This window comes from Vipera berus (assembly GCF_964194415.1).
Source record: "Vipera berus genome assembly, chromosome: 1".
Taxonomy (NCBI): Eukaryota; Metazoa; Chordata; class Lepidosauria; order Squamata; family Viperidae; genus Vipera; species Vipera berus.
This window is the reverse complement of record NC_138202.1, coordinates 343,838,166-343,844,604: the sequence shown is the minus strand read 5'-3', so window position 1 is coordinate 343,844,604 and position 6,439 is coordinate 343,838,166.

Below are 6,439 nucleotides of genomic sequence, written 5' to 3'. Positions count from 1 at the left end.
CTACATTGATATCAATCTGTGCCTAATGTTTAAAAAAAAGGGGGGGGGGAAATAAGGCTGTTGGATTTGGTCCTGTGCTTACACCAAGGGTGGTACAACTCTGTATTAGAACAACAGCTTTGCACGTTGAAGGTCCTAGATCAAAGACCCTGACATCTCCAGGGAAAAGGACTAAAGAAGTCCTTGAAAGTTAGCTGTCAATCAGGGAGGACCGAGAAAATAGTGTTAGGGTGGACCCATAGCATAAGCCATAAGCCTTTGACAGCGGCGGTAATCGGCGGCGGCGTGGCACCTCCAGTCCGCCCCCTGAACCGCTGCACCCGCTACGAGTGGGACCGGCATCCCCGCTCTCCCTCGGCCTCCTTGGCCCCGACCCCTGGTCGACAGCTTTTGCAGGGGCCTCCGACAGCGGCGGTGGCGGCGGGAGATCTCCGGCCCGCACCTGAACCGCTTGCAGCCGTTTCGAGTGGGTGCCGACGTCCCCTCTATGCCTCAGCCGCCTCAATCTTTCCTGGGCGGCGGTGGCATCTCTGTACGGATCTTCATCAATGAGACGCCGCGGACCAGCTGATCAGTGAAGACAGCATCGACGATGACAGCGACGGTGGCAACATTGACAACAACAACTTCGACCAACATACCAAAAACCCTCGACGGCAGCACTACTAGACGCGGCGTGGCGTCTCCGGCCCGCACCCTGGGTGCCGACGGTGTCTCCGTGCCGATCTACAACCTAAAGACGCCACGATGCAGCTGACCAGTGGAGATAGCGGCGGCTAGACCACCAAGGCCATCATCATCTTGCCTCCACCAGCTCCCAACCCCCTGCCCTCCCTCGCCCCACAGGACATGATGGGCCTGGGTGCAAGCCACGGTGGCAGAGTGGCCTGTCCTTACACCTGCAACCCCATAGAGGTGTGAGCTCTATGGGGTATGCTTCACCCAGAGTGGGTCCTGGACCACCCCCAGAAGCAGAGTCACAACCCATCGTGAGAGGATGGGGTGTGGCCTGCTTCTGGGGTTCACCCAGCCAAGTGGCAGTGGATGGATGACGGTCCAGATACCCACCTACCCAACTCGACCCTCCTTCCAATGCTCCACCCAGGGGACCGCCTTCCCAATGCTTCCCAATGCTCCCTATGCTTCTCCAATATTCAAGCATAGACCTACTCGCCCTCAGGAGTTCCCCCCACTCCTGGGTTCGTCCTGCCTACAATACATCGAACCTCGATGACGGGCCCGACCATTGGGCCTCTGAGAGATGGCCAGGCAGGGTCAGGGGCCTTCATCACAAGTCCAACAAGAGGCCCCTGGTTAAGTTTCTAGTCAAGTTTTTTGTCGGGTTAGGGAGGGGGGCGGGAAAAGACTATGGTTGCTCGGGGAAGGCAGGCCTTCCAGCTACCACAGCACAGGCCAGGCCTACGACCATTCGCGATGGTGAAAAACGAGGACCAGTCGCCGACAAAGCCCAGTGGCGAACTGACGAACAGCCTATTCCCAGGATGGTGGGGAACGGCAGAAGGTGCACAAACAGAGGGCCGTATCGTCACCGGGAGTGTCATCTCCGCCCTGTACAAGCGGTGAAACGCTCCGACCCTCTGTACTTCCCCCGAGGACCCGGGAGCGAAGGTGTGCAGCCTCCTATGCTCAGGCTGGTCTACCTAAATGCCAGGTCCGTAGCTAACAAGGCTCACCTCGTTCGTGACCTAGTGGAGAGCGAGCACGCGGACCTGGCTTGCATCACAGAAACCTGGCTGGGCCCAGAGGGTGGTGTCCCTCTGGTTGACCTCTGCCCGCCAGGTTTCCAGGTGCTGCACCAGCCTCGGGCCCATGGGAGGGGCGGGGGTGTGGCAGTTATCATCAGGGAATCCCTTAACCCGCGAGAGACCACCGTCCCTCAGATAGTTGGGTGTGAGTCTCTCCTTCTGAGATACGGCCCGGGGGCGCAGTTGGGCCTGCTGCTGACGTACCTACCACCTAATCGTGCAGCGGCAGCCCTGCCCAAGCTACTCGATGTCCTCTCAGGGTTGGTGGTTGATTTCCCAAAACTCATGGTCTTGGGCGACTTTAACATACCGTCCCTGGGAGGATCGTCCGAACTGGCTCGGGAGTTCATGGCTTCCATGGCGGCCATGGACCTGTCGCAAATAATTTCTGGACCGACTCATGAGGGAGGCCACACCCCAGACGTGGTGTTCTTGTCTGGACGGTGGCGTGATATCGGTGGGGGTGCCACGACCGTTACGCCCCTGTCATGGACCGATCATCACCTCCTACGGATAGACTTCCCCTTTGCCACCCCCCGCCGTGGGTGCGCGGTACCAACCAGATGGTACCGCCCTAGGCGCCTAATGGACCCTGATAGGTTCCAGGCAGCGCTTGAGGACGCACATGCACTCCCTGCTCACAGCTCGGCGGATGCCTTAGTGGAAGCCTGGGAAAAGGCAGCCACGGAGGCTCTGGACCGAGTTGTACCCCTGCGGCCTCTGACCCGGCGCAGATCCCAGCGAGCCCCATGGTTCACCGCGGAGCTCCGGGAGATGAAGCGTCGGAGACGGGGCCTAGAGAGCCGTTGGAGATCCAGTCGATCCGAATCCGACCGATTGCGATTAAGAATCCTCACCAGGTCTTATCTCGCTGCGATAAGGGTGGCAAAATCCAACTACTTTTCCACCCTCATCGCGTCCGCAGATAATCGCCCGGCTGCCTTGTTCAGGGTGACTCGCTCCCTACTGAAGCAAGAGGTGAGGGAGGAACCCTTGCAGGGTCGAGCCGAGGAATTCGGTCAATATCTGTTGGATAAAATCGCTCGGATTCGAACCGGCCTGGACTCCAACTGGGCAGAGTTGGAAGAACAGGACATGGACAGTCTTGTCGACGTCATCTGGGAGGAATTTGATCCTGTGACTCCTAAGGAAGTGGACAGGATTATGAGGAGGTTGAGCTCCTCCACATGCTTACTGGACCCGTGCCCTTCCTGGCTGGCTTATGCGGCTCGAGAGGGGACACGAGGCTGGTTCCTGGCGGTCATCTCTGCTTCTCTGAGTGAGGGTCACTTCCCCACCGCCTTGAAGGAGGCGGTGGTGAGACCTCTCCTCAAGAAGCCCACCTTGGACCCATCCTCATTGAATAACTTTCGTCCAGTCTCCAATCTTCGCTTCCTTGCGAAGGTTGTTGAGAGCGTGGTGGCGCACCAACTTCCTCAGGTCCTGGATGAAGCGGTTTATCTAGACCCGTGCCAATCGGGCTTCAGGCCGGGCTACAGCACGGAGACGGCATTGGTTGCTCTGATGAATGATCTCTGGAGAGCCCGGGACAGGGGCCATTCCTCTGTCCTAGTCTTATTAGACCTTTCGGCGGCTTTCGATACCATCGACCATGGTATCTTGCTGCGGCGCCTCAGGGGACTGGGAGTGGGAGGCACGGTTCTGCGTTGGTTCTCCTCCTTTCTCCAGGGTCGCTCGCAGTCGGTGCTGGCAGGGGGACAGAGGTCGACCCCGAGGCCTCTCGTTTGCGGAGTCCCTCAGGGGTCGGTCCTCTCGCCTCTCATGTTCAACATCTACATGAAACCGCTGGGTGAGATCATTCGTAGCTTTGGAGTAGGGTACCATCAGTATGCTGATGACACCCAGCTTTTCATCTCAACTCCAAACAGCATCAGTGATGCCCTCGACGTGATGTCCCGCTGCCTGAAAGCGGTCCGGGAATGGATGGGGAGGAACAGGCTTCAACTGAACCCGGACAAGACTGAATGGCTGTACGTACCGGCAAGCCAGGATACTCAGAGCATCCCACCCCTTAACATCGGGGATGAGTTACTACCCCCTGTTGATAGGGTCCGCAACCTGGGTGTCCTCCTAGACTCGCAGCTATCCCTGGAAGATCACATAGGAGCTGTGACCAAGGGGGCCTTCTCCCGGGTTCGACTGGTGTGCCAACTACGGCCAGTTGCGGCCCTATCTGGACCTGGATGCCTTACGTACAGTCACCCATGCCCTTGTGACCTCTTGCCTAGACTACTGTAACGCTCTCTACATGGGGCTGCCCTTGAGATCCACTCGGAAGCTTCAACTGGTGCAAAATGCAGCGGCACGGACACTTTTGGGAGCCTCCCGATACTCCCATATCACACCTCTCCTCCGTGCGCTGCACTGGCTTCCGGTTGCCTTCCGAGTGAAGTTCAAGGTGCTAACAATGACATACAAAGCCCTACATGGCATGGGTCTGGACTACCTACGGGAGCACCTTCTGCCAATGTCAACACCCCACTGTCCTGTGCGCTCCCACAGAGAGGGCCTCCTCAGGGTGCCACCACTCAAGGAATGTCGGCTGGTGGCCCCCAGGGGGAGGGCATTCTCAGTGGGTGCGCCAGCCCTCTGGAACTGCTTACCAACTGAAATCCGGATGGCCCCCAACCTCCGCACCTTCCGGCGCGACTTAAAAACTTACCTTTTCCAGCAGTCCGGCCTGGCCTGATAGCTCTAATTGCGGTCCCAGTTTGTTTTGACTATTGTTTTTTCAGTATTGTTTCATTATGTTTACCTACCTTACTCTGTACACCGCCCCGAGTCCCTCGGGAGAAGGGCGGTTTATAAAAACAAACAAACAAACAAACAAACAAATAAATAAATAAATAAATAAATAAATAAATAAATAATGGAATTGTCAGATTTAGGGCAAATGAGATATGTGAACCCAGCCATGGTATGAAAACAATTTTGACTTGGCATGATGTGTGAGCCTATCTATACAGCCTAAGTTTTAGACTGAAGGGCTCCATGACCAAAAATGATTTGGAACCATTGGTCTAAGGTACTTCATAGGCTAATGCAGTTTGCCTGGCTGAGGAATTCTGGGAGTTGAAGTCCACAAGTCATAAAAGGGCCAAGTTTGAAGACCCCTGGGCTAATGCAATTAATTACATAGAACTGCTAAAGTGAGTTTTGCCAGTTTCTGGCAAAAAAATTCATAAATCAGAGTCACGAAACTGGGACTTTAAAATGGCTGTAAATGTGGGCTGGTTGCCAAGCATCCAAAATGCAGTCACATGAACGCAGGGGGGAGGCATTAGAACTTTGAATCTGGATCATATCCCTAGGGAAGTCTGTCAGAACTCTGAATGGTTGCTAAGTAACAGGTTGTAAGTCAAGGTATACCGGTACCTGTAGTTGTAAGTCTAACCACTTCATTGGCATTTCCAGCTTAACCCCATTCTATTTTTTGGAGTACAAAAGTACGCAACTCCAACCACCCGATAGGCATTATTTATAGTATATGCCGGTATTACAATGCAATGGCTCGACTGGCTGAATGGGTGGCTGGATAGTTTACTCTCATTCTGAGAATTCTCAGTGTATGATCAAAAAATGTCTGTGGCACAAGGGTACCATACATTGCCAGGCTTTCAGATTTTGGGGTTTGGGGAGTTTGAGCTTCACACTGAACATAACACAAAAGACCAACACAGGACAAGCATGGACCTTGAGTACAAAGTAGCATGAACCAACGAAAACACAGCAAGGAAATTCTCAGCACTTGTAAACCTTAAAATAATTAAGACACCACAACCACACTAATTGCTAACTTCCTAATCTAATATTTGATCCGGATTAAGGGATGCAACTGTGGATTCCTTGTGAATATATATCGGAGGTGGTGACCCTTTCAGAGCTGTATGCAACGAAATTTCATTTTGATGTATGCCGATTGGTGTACATTCAAAGTGACAATAAAGTTATCATCATCATCATCAATGGCAAAACAGATTGTCAAAGTACATTACATTCTTCTCCCCGCTTAGTATCCCTGTTTCTACTTCTCCCCTTAGGATGGTGCTATAGGGCATCACATGCCAAAACAACTAGACACCAAGATAATTTTCCCCATGCCATTACTCTGCTGAACACCTAATTCCCACAACACTATCTTAGGCCTAGATATTTACTAATATAGTAGGCTGTATTGCTATTATCCTTCACGTCTTCCTCATCTTCTCATCTTTCCTCTGCCTTCTTCTATTGGTATCTTATGATCTATCACTTTGTTGTTTGTATATACACTGAGAGCTTATGCACCGGAGACAAATTCCTTGTGTGTCCAATCATACTTAGCCAATAAAAATTATTCTATTCTATTCTATTCTATTCTATTCTATTCTATTCTATTCTATTCTATTCTATTCTTACTCTTCCCCATCCTATTATTCTATTCAGTGCTTTTTTTGTAAAAGAAAAAGGTGCCGGAACTCACACATGTCATACAACCCGCCTTGCCTACCCTACAAGGTTCCATCCAAAAAAGGTGCCGGAACTCCGTTCTGAGCGTTCTGTGAGAAAAAAAGCCCTGATTCTATTCATGGCAGGTTTGTGAACATAGATGTGCCACGGTATTGATCAAAGGATAGTGCCTCAGGAAACAGGGATAATCTACCGCTGAAGAC